Genomic DNA, 18560 nt, shown 5'->3' on the forward strand with positions numbered 1-18560 from the left:
CAATAATTATATTCTCCTCTCTCATAATACAATCTACTATACAAGTTCCAAATGATTATGCTCATAATTTTTATTCTTACAGTTAACGCTTATTCAAATTTGTTATCTGATATGAGACAATGGGCTTTTTTAAAAAAAGTACAATTGTCTGTCAAGCAGGCAAACAAACAAACAAACAAAAAACACTTCTAGGCCAACAAATACAAACCTAGATTCAAATGTTTTCCTAAAACAAGACATGAATTTGTAGTTTATTTTCCCACTAGAGAGAGGAAGAATGTACGGTAGCCTAATGCAAAATAATGTTTTTAAACCCATAGATTTATCCATTTTGTTTGTTTATCTGTGCTTACTGCATTTTACTCTTCCTGCCTTCCAATCCTGTTATTCTAAAATGCATTTTTAATGCAACATATTTTAGTAAGAGCCTATGAAAATTGATCCAAAAATATCTTTATGCCGCTCTCACTTTTGAAAGGTAATATATCTGGCTCTAGAATTCTGGGTTGACAGTTATTTTCCTCAGAATTTTGATTATATTAAGATATTATTTTGTTGTCTTCTGGCATCTGCTGTTGCTGATGAAAAGCCCACTAACAGTGCTATTTGTTGTACCCAGAATTAATCTGTATATATATATACATATACACACAGATTATATATATACATGTACAGATATGATACTAAATGATAACCATTTAATTCTGGGAACAACAGATACACTGCCAGTGGGATATCTATATCTGTATCTATATCTATTTTTGGTTGTTTTTCTTGAGTGTTCTTCACTTTTGTTTTGCTTTTAATGTTTTTCAAGGTAAAAGTAGAATTTATATTTATCTTACTAAGAACTTGTCACTTATCAAGCTGGAGACTCATATCTTTTTTCAATACTGAAAAACTTCTCATTTAAGTTTTATCAAGTATGAGCTTCTTGAATTCTCTGTTATATTCCTTTGATCTCCTCTTAGATGTATGTTGGACTTTCTTAATCTCCGTCTTTCTCTTTTTGTTTCTGATGTTTCATTTCTATCTTTTCTACAGTCGTGATGGTATCATCAGATCTTTTTGTTTAAAAGATCTTTCAAAATTGAAATAACATTTGGCTTATATTTATTCTGTTTAAGTGTAAGTATTTTTTGTTACTGAAAGTTTTACTTTTGGACATTTTAAAATTTGCTTGTTCTTTTTTAGATTATATTGTTACTTTTAAATTAAACATAAAAGTTCCTACTTTAATTTTCTTTATCACTTTAAATATATTTATTTAAAAGTTTTGTTGTTGTTGTTGCTGTTATTTACAATTCTTGAGACACTAATTCTCATATTCATTGTACCTGATAATCCTATCATAATAGCTTATTTTGTTATGTGGCTGTAATTCTTACTGGGCGTTCAAAATTTTTAATCAGTACCCCCTCCCGGCCATGGGGGCTATTGTAAGGAATTTCCTAATTGCTTCTATAGGAGCCTGCCTGGAGTTTTCAATGGTATTAGATTTGTTTTTTTCTTTTTTCTTTTTTTTGAACCGGAGTCTCACTCTGTCGCCCAGGCTGGAGTGCAGTGGCACCATCTCTGCTCACTGCAAGCTCCGCCTCCCAGGTTCACGCCATTCTCCTGCCTCAAACTCCCGAGTAGCTGGGATTACAGGCGCCCGCCACCATGCCCGGCTAATTCGTACATTTAGTAGAGACGGAGTTTCACTGTGTTAGCCAGGATGGTCTCAATCTCCTGACCTCGCGATCCACCCACCTCGGCCTCCGAAAGTGCTGGGATTACAGGTGTGAGCCACCGTGTCCGGCCTCTTTTTTTTTTTTTTTTTTTCAATTTATGAGCTAATAGCTTAATCCTGGGTCTCATTTTCTCACTGGTGCCTTTTGCTCACTTCCAATGTCCTTGGCAAAGTCGAGCTTCCTTGTGAGTGTCCAGACCAGTGACCAGGGTTTTCATGGAAGGGGAAACTCTTTAGGAATCTGGAATTTATGCAAGGCCTCTGCTTTCATGGACCTAAACCCGTATTTCCTGTATCTCTTGAAGAGCAGAACCTTAGTTTGTATCGCCTACAATACACATCTTAGTCTAAAACCCCAAGGGCCTTTCCAGAATCAGCTCAGGTTTATCTTGCTGGCATTACTTCTCTTTTTATGTCTGGAACCTACAAATTCTCATTCTTTCTTTTGAGTTCATTTTCGTGTCAAACAGTTTGTTATATTTTCTCAACATGTATATGATTTTAATAACAGGAGGGGGCTTATCTGTATCATTTTAGACTTGCTAGATTGCTGGAAGCATCTCTAAAATTTAGTGGAGTTCCAGGGAGTTCATGTAGACCTTAGAATATCTTGCTTAGAAGCAGCAGGAAATGATCACAGTGTTTAAATCCCACCTGAAAAATAGTAGAAAACATTACTCGGTATTCAGAGAGGCCTTGTAAAGGGTAGTTAAATAAGCACCTCCTGCAAAATTAGGGGATTTTTATTTTATTATTTATTTTTTGTATTACTTTATTTTTTATAGTATATGAAATGAACAAAAATTATTTCTGAAATTATGAAAACTGATTTAACATCATAGACACAAACATCGGACAAAGAGGGGGATCCACGAGGCTGGGAGATGCTGTGCGTTTCTGCCCTTTACTTCTGTTTCTGACACCACTCCTCTGATGCGCTTGGATTTTTATGCATGAACAAGGCGGCACTTGACCCTGATTTCCCGCTTATCTCCATCCCCTGAATCTGGGATGACATTTGACATTCTCGGTTGTTTCTTTTTTACCCCCTCTGAAGAATTTGTATTTACTGAAGAGTTTGTAAGAACAAAGGGATGGAACTTCTTTAAATAGACGGGCTGTTTCCTCTGAACAGCAGGACAAGCAGGCAGCCAGGCTTTGGGTGGTTTCCCAGGAGCGGGATTTCTGGCGTGCTTGGCTCTTCTCTCCAGGCAAACGCCTTGGTGTCTCACCACAAACACTAACTCCTTCTTCCTTTTTCCTCGCCTGCCCACAGCCTGCCAACGTCACTTGAAGGAGCATAAATAGCTATACCAGGCGTGTCTCTTAATCGGATCAACGTGAACTTTTTTCTTTTTTAAAAAATTCCTTCCAAAATATGATATGATTTGAGTTCTTTCTCATTGAACAAGAGAAGCTTTCAACAGCTAGCGTGGAGCCAGAAAGCTCCCGCACAGATGTGCAAACAGTTTCTGTGCAATTCTTTCTTTTTCAGAGAGGAGAATAAAAACCAGGTTAGAGGACTCCATGACCTCTGAGAAAAGAAGTTTACGATTCAGCCAGGTGTGGTGGCTCACACCTGTAATCCCAGCACTTTGGGAGGCCGAGGCAGGTGGATCACAAGGTCAGGAGTTTAAGACTAGCCTGGCCAACGTGGTGAAACCCCGTCTCTACTACAAATACAAAAATGAGCCATGCGTGGTGGCACGCGCCAGTAGTCCCAGCTACTTGGGAGGCTGAGGCAGGAGAATTGCTTGAACCCGGGAGCAGAGATTGCAGCGAGCTGAGATGGTGGCATTGCACTCCAGCCTGGGCGGCAGAGCAAGACTGTCTCAAAAAAAAAAAAAAAAAAAAAGAAGCAGTTAACGATTCTATAAGCACTAAGGTTTTCTGTCCCCGGCAAATGCTTAAGCTAGTTGCCCTGAGGTCCCCATGATGAGTGCCCCTCTCAGGCTGAGAAGTTATAACCATTTCACTGTCCCCAGCAGAGACAAATATTTGACCTTGAATATCTATTCATATGGTCTTCATTTGTAACCACTTCCAATCATCAAATTTGAGATGAGTGGGAGCTTTTCCTGAATAAAACTATATTTTTTATTCTCCCATGTAGTCTAGGATGGCCAAATGACCATATTTCTGGCCAGCAGTATGTAAATAGAAGTTCACCTGTGCTTTGGAGGAAATGTTCCCAACAGGAGTGAGTGTTTGTTCATCCTCTTCCTTGTTGTTGCGAGATGTGATGGCTGATACTGAAACAGCCACCTGGGACTCTGAGGTAGAAGCTGTATTGTGAGAATGGCAGAACAGCAAGGTAGGAAGGGCCTGGGGCCTGACAAGTGTAACAAACACCCCTACCTGCCCTACACTGCCAATCTCTGTGCCTCTGTTGTGGGTATTAAAGAAATATATTTGTATCTTTTTATTATTATTATTTTTTTTGGAGACAGAGTCTTGCTCTGTAGTCCAGGCTAGAGTGCAGTGGTGTGATCTCAGCTCACTGCAACCTCCGCCTCCCAGGCTCAAGCAATTCTCCTGCCTCCTGAATAACTGGTATTACAGGTGCGCACCATCATGCCTGGCTAATTTTTGTATTTTTAGTAGAGATGGGATTTTGCCATGTTGGCCAGGCTGGTCTCAAACTCCTGACCTCAGTTGATCCACCCACCTCGGCCTCCCAAAGTGCTGGGATTACAGGTGTGAGCCACCACACCCGGCCTTTTTGTATCTTTTTAAAGTGTTAGATACTCTGTCATCCTCAAAGAGGCTTTATCTTAACTTCTATTTGTAGTTTTTATCTTCTTCTAATTGTAGTTTTTGCCTTGCTCTATTTCACCATTTAATAGTGTTGAAAACAAAGTTTACAACCTACCACCTCTTACTCTTCTAAGAAATCCAAGAGACTGTTCTGAAGATAGATCCTCCAGTACAGAAAATCTAGCATGCCTGGACTTTGCAGTGCTGCAGTTGTTTCAACATGGCAGTTGTAATGCAATCATTAAGCAGTTATTGAACATAGACATGGTACGTTTTCCATCCCCTGCCTTCCTGATTACCTTTAAAAAAAATAGCTAATTAAGTTAAAGTAACAAAGTAACACCAATTTAAAATACACACTCTATTAATGAGGAGTATGTTGCAATGCAAATTTATGACTAATTTAGAAAGAATGCCATTTTGAGAACAATTTGCCAAAGTTTTTTTCCCTCTACTTGACTTCAGGCTGGGGAAAACTAGCACTTTAATTACAAACTAGACAAATACAGTCTATGAAATCTTGTTTAGTGAGTTCAAGTATAATGAGCTTTCAGAAAGCGGTGAGGAAGAAAATGATCATTTATTTATTGGGTTTTGCTGCTTGGTATTTTGTGTTTGCATTTGTTTGGCGTAGTTTTCCTTTAAGACTTAAAAGCACTGTTTCTGATAAAGAGAAGAAAGATGCCAAGACGTCATCTTGGTAACTCCTAGACTGTTGTGAAGAGTCTGTTCCTACCCCTGGACTGAACAGAATCTCTATCACTAGCATGATAGAACCAGAGCAATGTAAAAATCAAGGCAGCGCCCAGTTTTCTTTCTTGTTACCAACTAGTCTTGTTACCTCTTGTCTGTAGCCAGTGTTTTGCCTGTTGAATGTCAACCACAAAGGAGATGTCTATCATCAACACACTGCTCAGCTCTCAATCGGATCTGCTTGTTTAGTCAATATCTTGTTCAGTTTCTTAGGACACTTGTCTTTGCGTGGGAATAGAGATGGGACCGAAACTTCTAGATGGGTATTGGTGACATGAAGAGAAGGTTTTCATATTTCACCATGGTGGCCGATTTGGGATCTCCCATTTAGCTGGGATGGTAGCAGATGCTTACCCCAATGCACTGGCCTATTGTTTCTCCTTTCTTCTACAGGTTATGTCCAAGAAGACAGAGCACCTTTGCATTGATCATTGTTGTATCCTTAGTTTCTAGCACAATAAACGGTACATAACAAATGTTTAATAAATATTTGTCTGAATAACAAATAACCCCCTTTATCTTCAGGATAAAGTTTGGGCTCTTTTGCATGACATTCAAGATACTTTACAATCTGCACTTAACCTTTTTTACTGGCTGCATTTCCTACTATCTCCTGACAATTACTGAACAATAATATTGAAGCCTACATAGTTTCCTGAGCAGGCATGGACTCATTCTGTGCATTTGCTGAGGGTACCCTTGGTAAACTTTTAAGATACAGCTTAAATATTATCTCTATATAGCCTCTTTGAAACCCAGCAACTGCTTGTGCAATGAATTTAATAAAAAACACTTACGGACCAGCTACTCTGTTTCAGGAACAGCCCAAAGTTCTGAGACCAGTACTTGAGGGTAGAAGAACACTATGCTGGAACAAAGGAAATCAGGGCAGAGCATAATGGCCAAGGGTCAGCAAAATCCACCTTAAAAATCTTCCCTATGTATTTTTCAAGAAGAAAAAGTTGAGCCCATGGAGAACCGATGGACTTAATAGCTCGTTGCTTTATTCAACAGTACTTGCCTAATTATTCCTTCTTTCTAATCCCTTTGGATTTCAGCACTAACTACTATGCATTCCCAGTGCAACCCATCCTGTATCTGACCTCTGTACTGTTGCCTTTGCTCTCCCTCTGGCTACTCTACACCCCTTCTCCACACCTGCCTGGCTAACTTCTACCTGACCCTAAGGAATTAGATCGGGGGTCCTCTGCCAGAAAGCTTTGCTCATTGCCCCTTTAGTTTGAATTAAACAACTCTCACGGTGCACATGTCTATCACTGCTTTCACCATTTGTAATTATTTATGTGTCAAATCTCCCTGCCTCCCTGAGAGACACATGGAAATCTTGCTGAAACTGCCAATGACATAAAGTCAGGGAGTCTGAATTTTGATAACTTCCCCAAGTGATATCATACACATTTAGAACCACTTCACTGGATTGTAAGTTCCTGGGGGCCAGGGAATCTCTCATCAGCATGTGTGCTTGGTACAATGACTCTTATGCAGGAGATGGGCTATTAATACAAAATCATTCACCGAGTGAGTAAGTGGATGACAGTGCCCGAGTGGCATCAGAACACATGATAAGGTCTTCCCCTGTGTGCTCCATGGAGTCTCTTCAACTCCTGGCCCTGGTCCATCTGGCCTTACCTCTGAATTCTTACCTTTCATAGGTGCAACTGCATTCACCTTTCATCCTGTCTTCATTTCTGGATCCTTCCTTGGGATTTAGCTCTTTTGTCTATGGTAACATATTACATAATTTACCTATTTCTTAGGTTTATTGTCTTTTGTCTGTTTTCCCTCACCAAAATTTAACCTGTATGAACACAGCGATTCTCTTTCAATTTTTTTCAGTGATAAACATCTACTTCGATGACCTAGAATGGTGCCTGTCGTGTAATAGATGCTCAATAAATATTTGGCTAATAAATGAATACATGAGTGAATGGATGAATTTCCTGAGATGGATCCATTGCTCTTCAGCCTTTGCTCTTGAACTTAATTTGTGCAATGACACTTTCTCCCCTTTGATTAATTTCTGCCAAACAGTCCTCTCGTAACTTTATCTACCTCCTCATCTCCTTGCCGGACACCCCAGCTCTCAGGCTCTGCCTATAGACCACCATCTCATCACACTCAGGACTGGCCCCTCCTAAGCAGTTCAAAATGTCACTGGCTATTCCTTGTCTCCAAGGGATTAAAGTAGTATCCTTTGTTTCAAAATATTAGCACTTCCATGAAAGCCAAGATTCCAGCTGCTGTCTTTAATCTATTCTAAGGCTGGGCAAGGAAATCTCTGCTTCCTACTTGGAATGCACAGAACTCCCCTCTGGGAAATAAAGATGACATGGGTTAGATTCATCACTGCAGATGGCACCTGCTGCTGCATCCTCCTAAATGATTCCACATTTGGGCAAGCTAGTTGGGGCAGAATGGCTGGCTTCAAATGTTTTCTGGCTTGCTAATGAGTTACTTGGCTGCATCTTTTTACCTTGAGTCACTGATTTGAAAACAACCCAGATTTCTGGTAATAAAAAGTGCTTCTGTTTGACAGATGGGGTACAGCATGTCTAAGAAATGATGTTTTCTTTCAGGCCAGGTCGTGGCGAATAATTGTTTCTACTTGCTGTGGTGGGGACAGACTCAAAACCTAACCTGTGCCTTTCTTCTCCATGGGCATGGTCCCTGAGGTGGAGGGTAGGAGCTCATCATGCAGAGAGGTGGCCTGAGACCTTTGATGGGTCTGAGAATGTCCACATGTGACTGGAGACCTCAGGGACATAGGAAGTAAAGGGCGAGCTATTGGATGGGGAAATTGAGTTAGGGAGGCAGGCAGCAGGGTCAGCAGAGTGGGATAGTAGAGAGAATGCCACCTTGGTTTTCCAAAGGCACAACTTCACCTTCTCACACTGTCACTTACTACCTATGTGATCCTTGGTTAGTTAAGGAAATGAATTTCAGAAACTGTCTAATATGTAAAAGAGAAGTAACAACGTCTCTTGTGAGGTTATGTTACCACTCATTGGTGAAGAAGTTGTATATAGACGCTAAAGTGCTATAGAAATGGAAGTCAGATGATCAACTAGCTGAACTTTTACCTTCTTCCTTGAAGAATGTCAGATCCTTTTTCTTCTTTGTTTCCTAAATCCTACCTTCAAAGGCAAATCAATTATCCTCTTCTTAACTCAGAGTTAGTGAATTTTATCCAGAGATCATCGAGTCAAACTATGGCCCTCTGTGGGTAGAATAAAGACAGGAAAGATGTACTAAAATACACCATGCAGGTCCAGGTAACTAGTGGTTTGCATTGTCTTTGTTGGGCTATGGAAGATACTTGGGTTTGGATTCTCTTTCCATGTGTGTGACCTTAACAAAATGAGAGACTACCATGTAGGTCAACTGACTTGTTTTCTCCAGCTGGAATATGCACAGATAGTACACACAGAGCTGGTACACACACACCTAGTTCATGTATAGCTGATACGTAGAAGAACTGAGGCTGTACTCCAGGTCTTTTGGAGTCTAAAGACTTTTTCCCCATATGTCCTAGGATAACCACTGGGATAGGAAATCAGGGAAGAACAGGAAAAGACAAAGCATCCTAGTGTCAAACATTTGGGTAAATGTAGCTGCATTTGTTTGATAAATACAGTTATTCATTTCCTAAGAGCTTCAAGGAATATGAAAACTTTCTTCCCAAATGAGGCTCAATGAAGTCATTTTCATTTCATTCATTCATTAAATCATTTGACAAATACTCATGAGTGCCTCATATATGCTAGATAATGTTTTAAGCCCTGAGAACAAGGCATAATGAGTCAATCAAGGTTACTGCCTTCATAGAATTACTGGGAAAGAGGGAAAGAACTTTTTGGGCATGGTTGTTTTTATATTACATGAAATAGTACCCCTATCGGGAGGATTGTGCTCACCTACAGGTACTTTTGAGAGATAATTCTGTTCTCAGGAATTTATTTTAAGAAAAAAAAAGATTGCACAAATATCTATTTTTTTTAGAATGTTTTCCACAGTATCATTTATGTTGGCAAACAAGTAGGAAACTGCCTAGATGTCTATTAACAGGGAAAAGATTACATTGATCAGAATCACGTTCACTGAATGGCATTACCTTTACACAGTATGCACATACAGTATGATTCCGATTAGATGAAGAAAACCATGGCTCTCTGCGGGTGGAATAAAGACAGGAAAGATGTACTAGAGTATGCTGCTCCAGATTACTGGTGGTTTTCATTGTCTTTGTTGGGTTATAGCAGATATTTAGGTTTGAATCCTCTCTTCCTAGGTGTGATCGTAAGAAAATGACCTAAATACCATGAGTCTTCTCTCTAAAATGGGAATAAAGGTGACCTTGCAGGGATGTTGTGAATTTTAAATGAGATAATGTACATTAAAGTATATATAGCACAGTGCCTGGTCCAGAATTAGAAGTTAAGAATGATCTGTTTATTCATATTATTTTCTAAGGTGTCTACAATTAATATGTATCACTTCATTAATCAGAAGAAAACCTAATCAATATTAAAAAAGAAAGAGAGAGGGGCAGAGCCTGACAGACAGAACCTCTGACAAGCAAGACATCAAATGCCCTTGCTATTTATTGCCATAGTGGGTAATGAATATTAGTTTAACAATCATGCGATGGCCATATTGCAAGAGAAATTGTCATAAAAAGTTTTGTTTTTTCTGAATAGGAATCTTCAGAAGATACCTGAGAATATATCTTAAGGTTCCTTGTGTCCAAGAGTGATTAGGATTAGAGGGTCGAGCCATAGCCAGTGAACAGACATTGTCAGTTTCACCTAGGAAAGGATGCATCTGTGGAGGATGCTGCCTTGTGAGGTAGTGAGCTCCTCATTGTCTATAGGTAATCTAGCCAAGGATAGGAGACCCTTTTCCCATTAGCTTGCAGGAAAAATTTCTGTATTGGGTGGAGGTTGGACTGGTTCTTTTCCATCCTTGTGATGCAATGAGTTCATGAAATACCAGAAATAAATTTTTTTTTCCTTTGTATCTTCCTAGGAACTTCCACAACCACACCTGATTCCTACCAGAATTTAAAATGTGATGTTTGGCCGGGTGCAGTAGCTCATGCCTATAGTCCCAGCACTTTGGGAGACCAAGGCGGGTGGATCACCTGAGGTCAGGAGTTCAAGACCAGCCTGGCCAACATGGTGAAACCCCATTTCTAGTACAAACACAAAAATTCCCTGAGGGTGGTGGCGGGTGCCTGTAATCCCAGCTACTCAAAAGGCTGAGGTGGAAGAAGCCCTTGAACCTGGGAGGCGGAGGTTGCAGTGAGTTGAGATGGTGCCACTGCACTCCAGCCTGGGTGACAGAGCGAGACTCCATCACACACACACAAAAAAGTTACATTTGTTTTTGGTACCTTTCTTTGTTGCCCAACCCCACACATAAGAGTGTAATAACCTCGTGGTGCCTTAAGTGGCTCTGGGTGCAACTCTTTGCCATACCAGGGTGAGTTCTTCATCAGTGTTTCCATCAGTACAATGCAGAGGAAACAGCCTGGACTCTGAAATAGGAAATGCTACATTTAGATCTCGACCACTTTATGGAAAAGAGAGTAAACATAACCTATGACAAGTTTTTTAAAAAGCTTAGTTTTCCTTCTCTGTAAAATATGAATGAGAAATGATTTATCATGGGCTTCTTAGGAGAATGACATAGAGAGCAACTGGGAAAATATGAAAGAACAATGCCTTGTACATAAAGGGTTCCTGCCTTTCCTTTTTTTTTTTTTTTTTTTTTTTATTTTGAGATGGAGTCTTAATCTGTCGCCAGGCTGGAGTGCAATGGCATGATCTCAGCTCACTGCAACCTCTGCCTCCCAGGTTCAAGGGATTCTCCTGCCTCAGCATCCTGAGTAGCTGGGGCTACAGGTGCCCACCACCACACCCGACTAATTTTTGTATTTTTAATAGAGTTGAGGTTTCACCGTGTTAGCCAGGATGGTCTCATCTCTTGACCTTGTGATCTGCCCACCTTGGCCCCCCCAAAGTGCTGGGATTACAGGCATGAGCCACTGCACTTAGCCCTTGCCTTTCCTTTTTTCCTCTTCCTTCTTCCCTTTCTTCTTAGAACTTCTCTCCTTAATTTTGTTTCTTATTTTTTTCCTTAGGTGATTTTCCCTTTTCCTTCTCTTTCCCTAATGCTAACAACAATCTTCTGCTTTTGTCTGGTCATTTCAAATTTGTAAATATACGTTCTTATGCTTTCTCAGTTGGCCTTCACCAAAAAATAAAGAAGTTTGTAAAGAGTAAAGAGTAGAAAGAAAGAAAAAAGAAAAGAAAGCAAACAAAAATCACTCCTGTGAGGCAGGTAGTATCGTTTTAGCTTTACAGTTGAGAAAACTGAGACCAAGAGAAATGAAATAATTTGGCTAAAGATATAGGGCAATCAGTGGAAGACTTGATAGAAATAATGTGGTACATGTACACCATGGAATACTATGAAGCCATAACAAAGAATGAGATCATGTCCTTTGCAGCAACATGGATGGAATTGGAGGCCATTATCCTAAGCAAACTAACACAGGAACAGAAAACCAAATACCGCGTGCTCTCACTTGTAAGTGGAAGCTAAACAATGAGAACACATGGACGCAAAGAGGGGAACAACAGGCACTGGGGCCTATTTGAAGGTGGAGGGTGGGAGGAAGGAGAGGATCAGAAGCAAATACCCATTGTGTACTATGCTTATTACCTGGGAAAGAAAATAACCTGTATACCAAACCTCCATGACACACAGTTTACCTGTATAGCAAACCTGCACACGTACCCCTGAACCTAAGATAAGTTAAAAAAAATTAAAATAAAAACTGAAAAACAAAAAGAGAGAAGTTGTAGGACAGGACAGACAAGAGTAAAACCTGGACCAACCCCAGATCGCAGGGACTAAAGGAGATGCTGGCTACTCTCATTTCTTTGATGTTTTTACCAAATTAAAAAGGAAGGAAAACATCAAAATAGGGTTTAACAAATACAGTCTGTTCATAAATGACTGCTTTTATTTATTTATTTATTTTTATTTCAGTAGGTTTTTTGGGCAACAGGTGGTGTTTGGTTACATGAGTAAGTTCTTTAGTAGTGATTGCTGAGAATTTGGTGCACCCATCACCAGAGCAGTGTACACTGTACACAATGTGTAGTCTTTTATCCCTCACCTGACTCCCACCCTTTCCCTGAGTCCCCAAAGTCCATTGTGTCATTCTTATGCCTTTGCATCCTCATAGCTTATCTCTTGCTTATAAGTGAGAACATGGGGTGTTTGGGTTCCCATTCCTGAGTTACTTCACTTAGAATAATGGTCTCCAATTCCATCCAGGTTACTGCAAATGCCATTATAAATGATTGCTTTTAAAACTTACAAAATACATGCAGTTTATATCTATTATCATTTGGGGAGAAAAGGTTAAAATGTACATTTGAGGATCTTCTTGGATGTCAGGTTGAGGCCAAATGGCCATTCAGAGCTCACCCCCTCCCCTTCACTGGCCTGTGCAGATGCTGTGGGTTGGCAGGAGATGTTCTGGTAGGAAATCACACAGGAGCTGGCCAGTTGCTTTGGCAGAGGGTGGCCGGTAGGCTTTTCAATTAAAATAAATCACAGTGATTGAGCCATCATATGAGCAGAGGGTTTGATGGCGATAAAAAGGAACACACTGATGTGTTTTGAAAGGCTAGTGACTTATTGCAATGGAGCATGGGAAATGAAGGGATGCGGGGCCAGCACCACCCCCCCTTCCCCCTCCCCCACCCCCCGAAAGGGCTCTTGACACCACAGGAAATGTGCCATGGCCATCATGAAGCAGGGCTGAGCCACAGACGCAGTATTGTTCATCGGGCCTCAGACCAGGCAGCCAACTTGATTACGATTTGGCAGAAGCTGGGTCTCTGAAGTAATTTCAAACCTGCCCCAATCACAAGCGAATATCAAGTCATAAAACAAAAGAGCCGGGAGGGCAACTGTTCCAGCCCCTTCATTTTACAGATGAACCAACTGAGACTCATGGCACATAGGAAGAGCTGGAGTTGGAGCGAACTGAGCTGTGCTGGGGTTTTCATCCATTCACTTGCTGGGCAGATGGACTTGGGCATGTGCTCGGTGGCCATGGTCCCCTGTGTCTTCATGGATGAAATGCCGACAGTGCTGCCTCCTTCACAGAGCTGAGGGACTGGAAGCACTAGATGTAAAATCCTGGGCAGAGGGCCTGGCACAGAGGAAGAACTTATAATATATGACCATTAAAGCAATTTGTCCAGAAACACACGGTTTGGAAATGACAAAGCCAGGGCTTGGATATGGAGTCTTTGACTCCAAATCAGTGCTCTTTCTATTACCCACCTTAGCCTCACAGAATCGACAGTTACAAAAACACTGCAACTCATTTGCGTGGTTTCCACAGCCTGGGGAAAAGGGTGGCTGGAGGAGGGACGTGTCTGTGAGAAGAAAAGGTCGCCATAAAATAACTGAATATTGAGCTGGGAAGGAGTCCAGGGCTGTTTATTCCAGATCTTAGTCTGACAAGCTCTGAGAAGTGTCTCAGTAGCCCATTGCTCCTGCCCGCCACCTCCATCCCCTTCTCCAGAGGTTCTGACCCTTCTGAGGCCTGCGTTCCAGGAAGTGCTGAACTGATTTTTCCTCACTGATGTTCATTTTAGTGATTCCAGCTTCAGTGTAACCCCTCCCAGGGGGACTTGCTCCTTTCTTTGGTCATGACTTTAAGCTAAGAGTCAAATGCTAATGGGAGAATTAGAAGCATTAGCTAATCAGCAGGAGAGTACTCTGCACTGTATCTATACCCAAGAATTAGGCCATTCCTGTGGTTCTTGTTGATCTTCTGGAATCTCTAACACTCTCTTTGTTTCAATAAACCCTAAGGACGTATTTATTGAATCACTAATTCAGTGTATTCAGTTAGTATATATTAAGGTCCTACAAGATTTTATACATAGCTGTAGACCTAAGAGAGGCAGAAGTGTTGAATAAGTCAGTCCAGTTAAGTGAAGTAGTGCCATGACAGAGTGAACTCCAGCCTCGATGGGCATGTGGAAGCCATGCCTGCTGCCTGGAGTCTCAAAAGGGGAATTGCAGAACTGGCAAGATGGTGGAGGCTCAAGAGAGCAGCTTTCCAAGTGGCCTGGGAGGAAGGGCATGCAGATGGAGAGAGATGCCTGTATAAACACAATGAGGTTGGAAATTCTATCATGTGTTTCAGAATTTTAAGTCATTTTTCATGGGTGGAGGACAGGATATACAATAGTTTCAGATATGGAGTCATGAGAATTCAAGAGGCAGGCAGGGTGCATTAGACTGTGCGTGATTTCTTTGGAGTTGTTCAGTGTGGTGGCCTGAAGGTTACCTCAGGAAGGGTCTCTGTGCTAAGGAGCATGGGTTTTTTTCCTGAAGACAAAAGGGACTGAGATGTGCCATGGAGCAGAGCCTTGGAGACTGGACTACTAGGTACGGATCCATGTTCCACTGGTGTTAGACAAGTGACTTCATCATTCTGCTGTTTCCTCATGTGCAAAATGGGAAAAATATAAGTATCCACTTTATAGGGTTGTTGGGAGAATTTAATGAGTTGAATTATGTAAAACATTGAAAATTATGCTTTTAACCTTGTGTGGCTTTATGAGTGTTGCTACTGTTGTTATGACTCATGGACTTTTAGCAGGAGGGAAAGTTAGACAGATGGTCTTCTAGAAAACAATTTTATAATAATGTGGAAGATGGATTAGAAAAGGATGGGAAAAGAAGAAGGTAGGCCATTAATAAGAGGTGGCAAAAGTTTGGGGGAAAGAAAAATGCAGCTCTCAACTTTGTCAGAGGTGATAGGGATGGAAGAGAAGAGGCTAGATAATAATTGCCTCATTAACTGGAGTATCAAGCTACCTCATTAGTTGGGGTATTGTGTTAGTCTGAGTTCTCCAGAGAAACAGAGCAATAAGAAATATCTCTATCATCTGTCTATCTTATCTATTGATCTATTTATCTATCTATGTACCTACCTATCATCTATCTATCTATCCATCTATCTATCTATCTATCTATCCATCTAAAGAAAGATTCACTGTAAGAAATTGGCTCACATGATTATGGAGGCTGAAAAGTCCAAGATCTGCAGTCAGCAAGCTGGAGATCTGTGAGAGCCAGTGGTATATTTCCAGTTGAAGTTCCCAGCTTAAAGGTCTAAGAATCCAAAGATCCAATGGTGTAAGTTTCAGTTTGAGTTCGAGTTTGAAGGCCAGAGAAGACTGATGTCCCAGCTCAAAGTCAGTCGGGCAGAGAAGAGAATTCTTTCCTTCTCAGCTTTTTATCCTAGTTAGGTCTTCAACAGATTGGATGAGGCCCACCCACATTGGGAAGGGCAATCTGCTCACTCAGTCTCCTGATTCAAAGATTTATCTTATCCAGAAATCCCCTTGCAGGCACACCCAGAAATAATATTTGACCAAATATCTGGGCATCTCATGGCTTAGTCAAACTGACACATAAAATTAATGATCACATCAAGCTACCCAAGTAAACAGTGGTTAAAACAGCAATTATTCATTACTGCTTATATGACTGCAAGTTGGCTGGGGTGCAGCTGATGCAGACTTGGCTTGGCTGGGCTCTCTTATGTGTCTATGGCTCTGCTGGAGATTGGCTGACCTAGGTTGGGCTTGGTTTGGGCAGTTCTGTTCCACATGTATCTCATCCTCTATCTGGGACTGGTGGCCTGTCCTCTGCTAGCCATGAAGATGACAGAGCAAACTGAAACATGAAAGGCTTCTTAAGGCCTATGCTTCATTGGTGCAGAATATAGCAAAGCTTTTCTGTACTAGATGATCTGACATAAGGAAAATATTTATTGACTGAGATGTTTGGTTTGCTAACTGTGGAGGTGAATTGAAGTATTTACATACATCTTTATAGTATGAGAATATTCATGAGATGTGCAGCACTATAAGTGATCAGTGCTCTTCAGGGCAACGTGGAAAGACTCATGACTCTCCTACTGGGCGCCATGAACAAATCCCACAAACTCTTTCAGTCTTGTTTTTCTCAATGTGGGAAGTTAGGAGGTTTGGCCAAATGTTATGTAAGATTCTTCCTGACTTGTCTATTTATTGAATCTAGGTCTAAAAAAAAAAATACAGCACAATTTTTGTAGTTGGGCTTCATTTCATTTGTGCACAGTGTCATTTACCTTCCTCTGTTCTTGGCAAGGGGATTGGAGATAATGCTGCAGAAAAGCCAAGTACACTCCCGAGGATAGGATTTGGCAGGAGCAGCTGTGACAGTGAGCTGGTGGATCCCTGGCCAGGAGGGAGCACAATGATAAAAGATTCAGGACTGTCAGAAATGCATGATGCTGTAGAAAAGGATTGGATGATGCCTTCTCACTGGCCCCAGGGCTCTTGGAATTTGTTCTAGAGAAGCACAAAAAGAAGGGAGCAGGTGCTGGGAGCCACATCTCAAGTTGAAAAGCATACAGAACAATTATTTACTGAGAACTTGTGAATGCCAAGAGCTGATCGTGTGTGGCTGGAATGGTAAGAGGTTGTGTGAGGAATATGATCTAAATTAGACCTGGTACCATCCTTTAAGAGACCTTATGGTAATAACCAGAGTGAGCAAAAATGCAGCACTGGGAATCAATGCTTAGGATAGGATATGTTGTAGAACACTCCAAACTCTGGGTTACAAATTAGAATACTAAAATCCCTATTACACAGATAGTTTGTATGGCTATTTAAAGATATCATGCCACTCCTCTGCTCAGCATCAGTGTCCTGCTCTATTCATACCTGCATGAAAATAAGTTCACTTTATTTGCCACTGAATAGGTTTCCATAATTAGAAGGGAATTTTTACTCCTCCCTGCAAGAGGGGAAGATATAAACTGAACAATCCATGACTGAAGCAGAAATAACTTAACTAATGGCTGAATTTGGGGAAAGATAAAGGGCATGTCCAACTCTGTCTCTTCTCTCTCCTCTTTCAAAACTGCTTGTCCATAGAGAGGGTGAATTTTTCCATTCACCCATTGATATAGTCAGTATATTTGTCCCCACCCAAATCTCATATTGAATTGTAATCCCCAGTGTTGGGGGTGGGGCCTGGTGGGAGTTGATTAGATCGTGGTGGCGAATTTCTCTTGAGTGTTTTAGCATCACCCCCTTGATGCTGTTCTTGTAATAGTGAGTTCTCGTGAAATCTGGTCATTTAAATGCACATGGCACTTCTTTCTCTCTTGCTCCTGCTCTGGCCATGTGATGTGCCTGCTCCCACTTCACTTTCTGCAGTGAGCAAAAGCTTCCCGAGGCCTTCCCAGAAGCAGATGCAAGTGCTATGCTTCCTATATAGCCTGCAGAACCATGAGCCAATTAAACCTCTTTTCCTATAAATTGCCCAGTTTCAGGTGTTTCTTTATAGCAATGAGAAAATGGCCTACAACATCCATGGGGTAAGTTCACCTGGGAATATGGTAGAGACTAGGGTGGTATTGCAGTCAGGATGGGCTAGGGCATGCTGCCATACTAATAACCTCAATGCTTCGGCAGCTTAAGAGTACCAGGATACCTGCTGTTCATGAATCAGCTGTTGTCTTCATCCCACAGGGTCTTCACTCCTGGTCCAGGCTTATAAAGAGTCTATTTCTGGAACATTGCTGGATACTATGGAATGAATTACATTGCCCCAAAATTCATATGATAAAGTCTTAACTCACAATGGGAGTTTGGAGATGTGGCCTTAGGAATAATCATGTTTAGATATAGTTATGAGGGTGGGACCCTCAGGATTAGTACCCTTATAAGAAGAGACTACAGGGATCTCTCTGTCTCTGTCTCTCTTTCTCTCTTTCTGGCCATGTGAGGACATGATTAGTAAGCAGCCAGGAAAGAGAACCCTCACCAGAACCTGACCATGCTGGCACCCTGATCTCAGACTTCCAGGTTCCAGAACTACAAGAAAGTATATTTCTGTTGTTTGAGCCACCCAGTCTATGGCATTTTATTACAGTGGCTCAAGCTAAGACACTGGTCTTATAGCAGAGGGATTAAAACACAAGACAAACACCCTCTGACTTCAAGAGCTTCTACTCAGAAGTTTTAGTCATCACTTTTGCTTGCATTTTTATTGCTCTCAGAAGTTATATGACCAAGCCTGAGGTCAAAGAGGTAGGAAATTATAATCCTCTCTCAGGCCCAGAATCATTTTTGACAGTGCATGCAGTGTGCTGGACTTGGAACGTGAGGTCTTACAGTGGCTCAGCCAAGCCAAT

This window comes from Pan troglodytes, chromosome 7 (genome assembly GCF_028858775.2).
Source record: "Pan troglodytes isolate AG18354 chromosome 7, NHGRI_mPanTro3-v2.0_pri, whole genome shotgun sequence".
NCBI lineage: Eukaryota > Metazoa > Chordata > Mammalia > Primates > Hominidae > Pan > Pan troglodytes.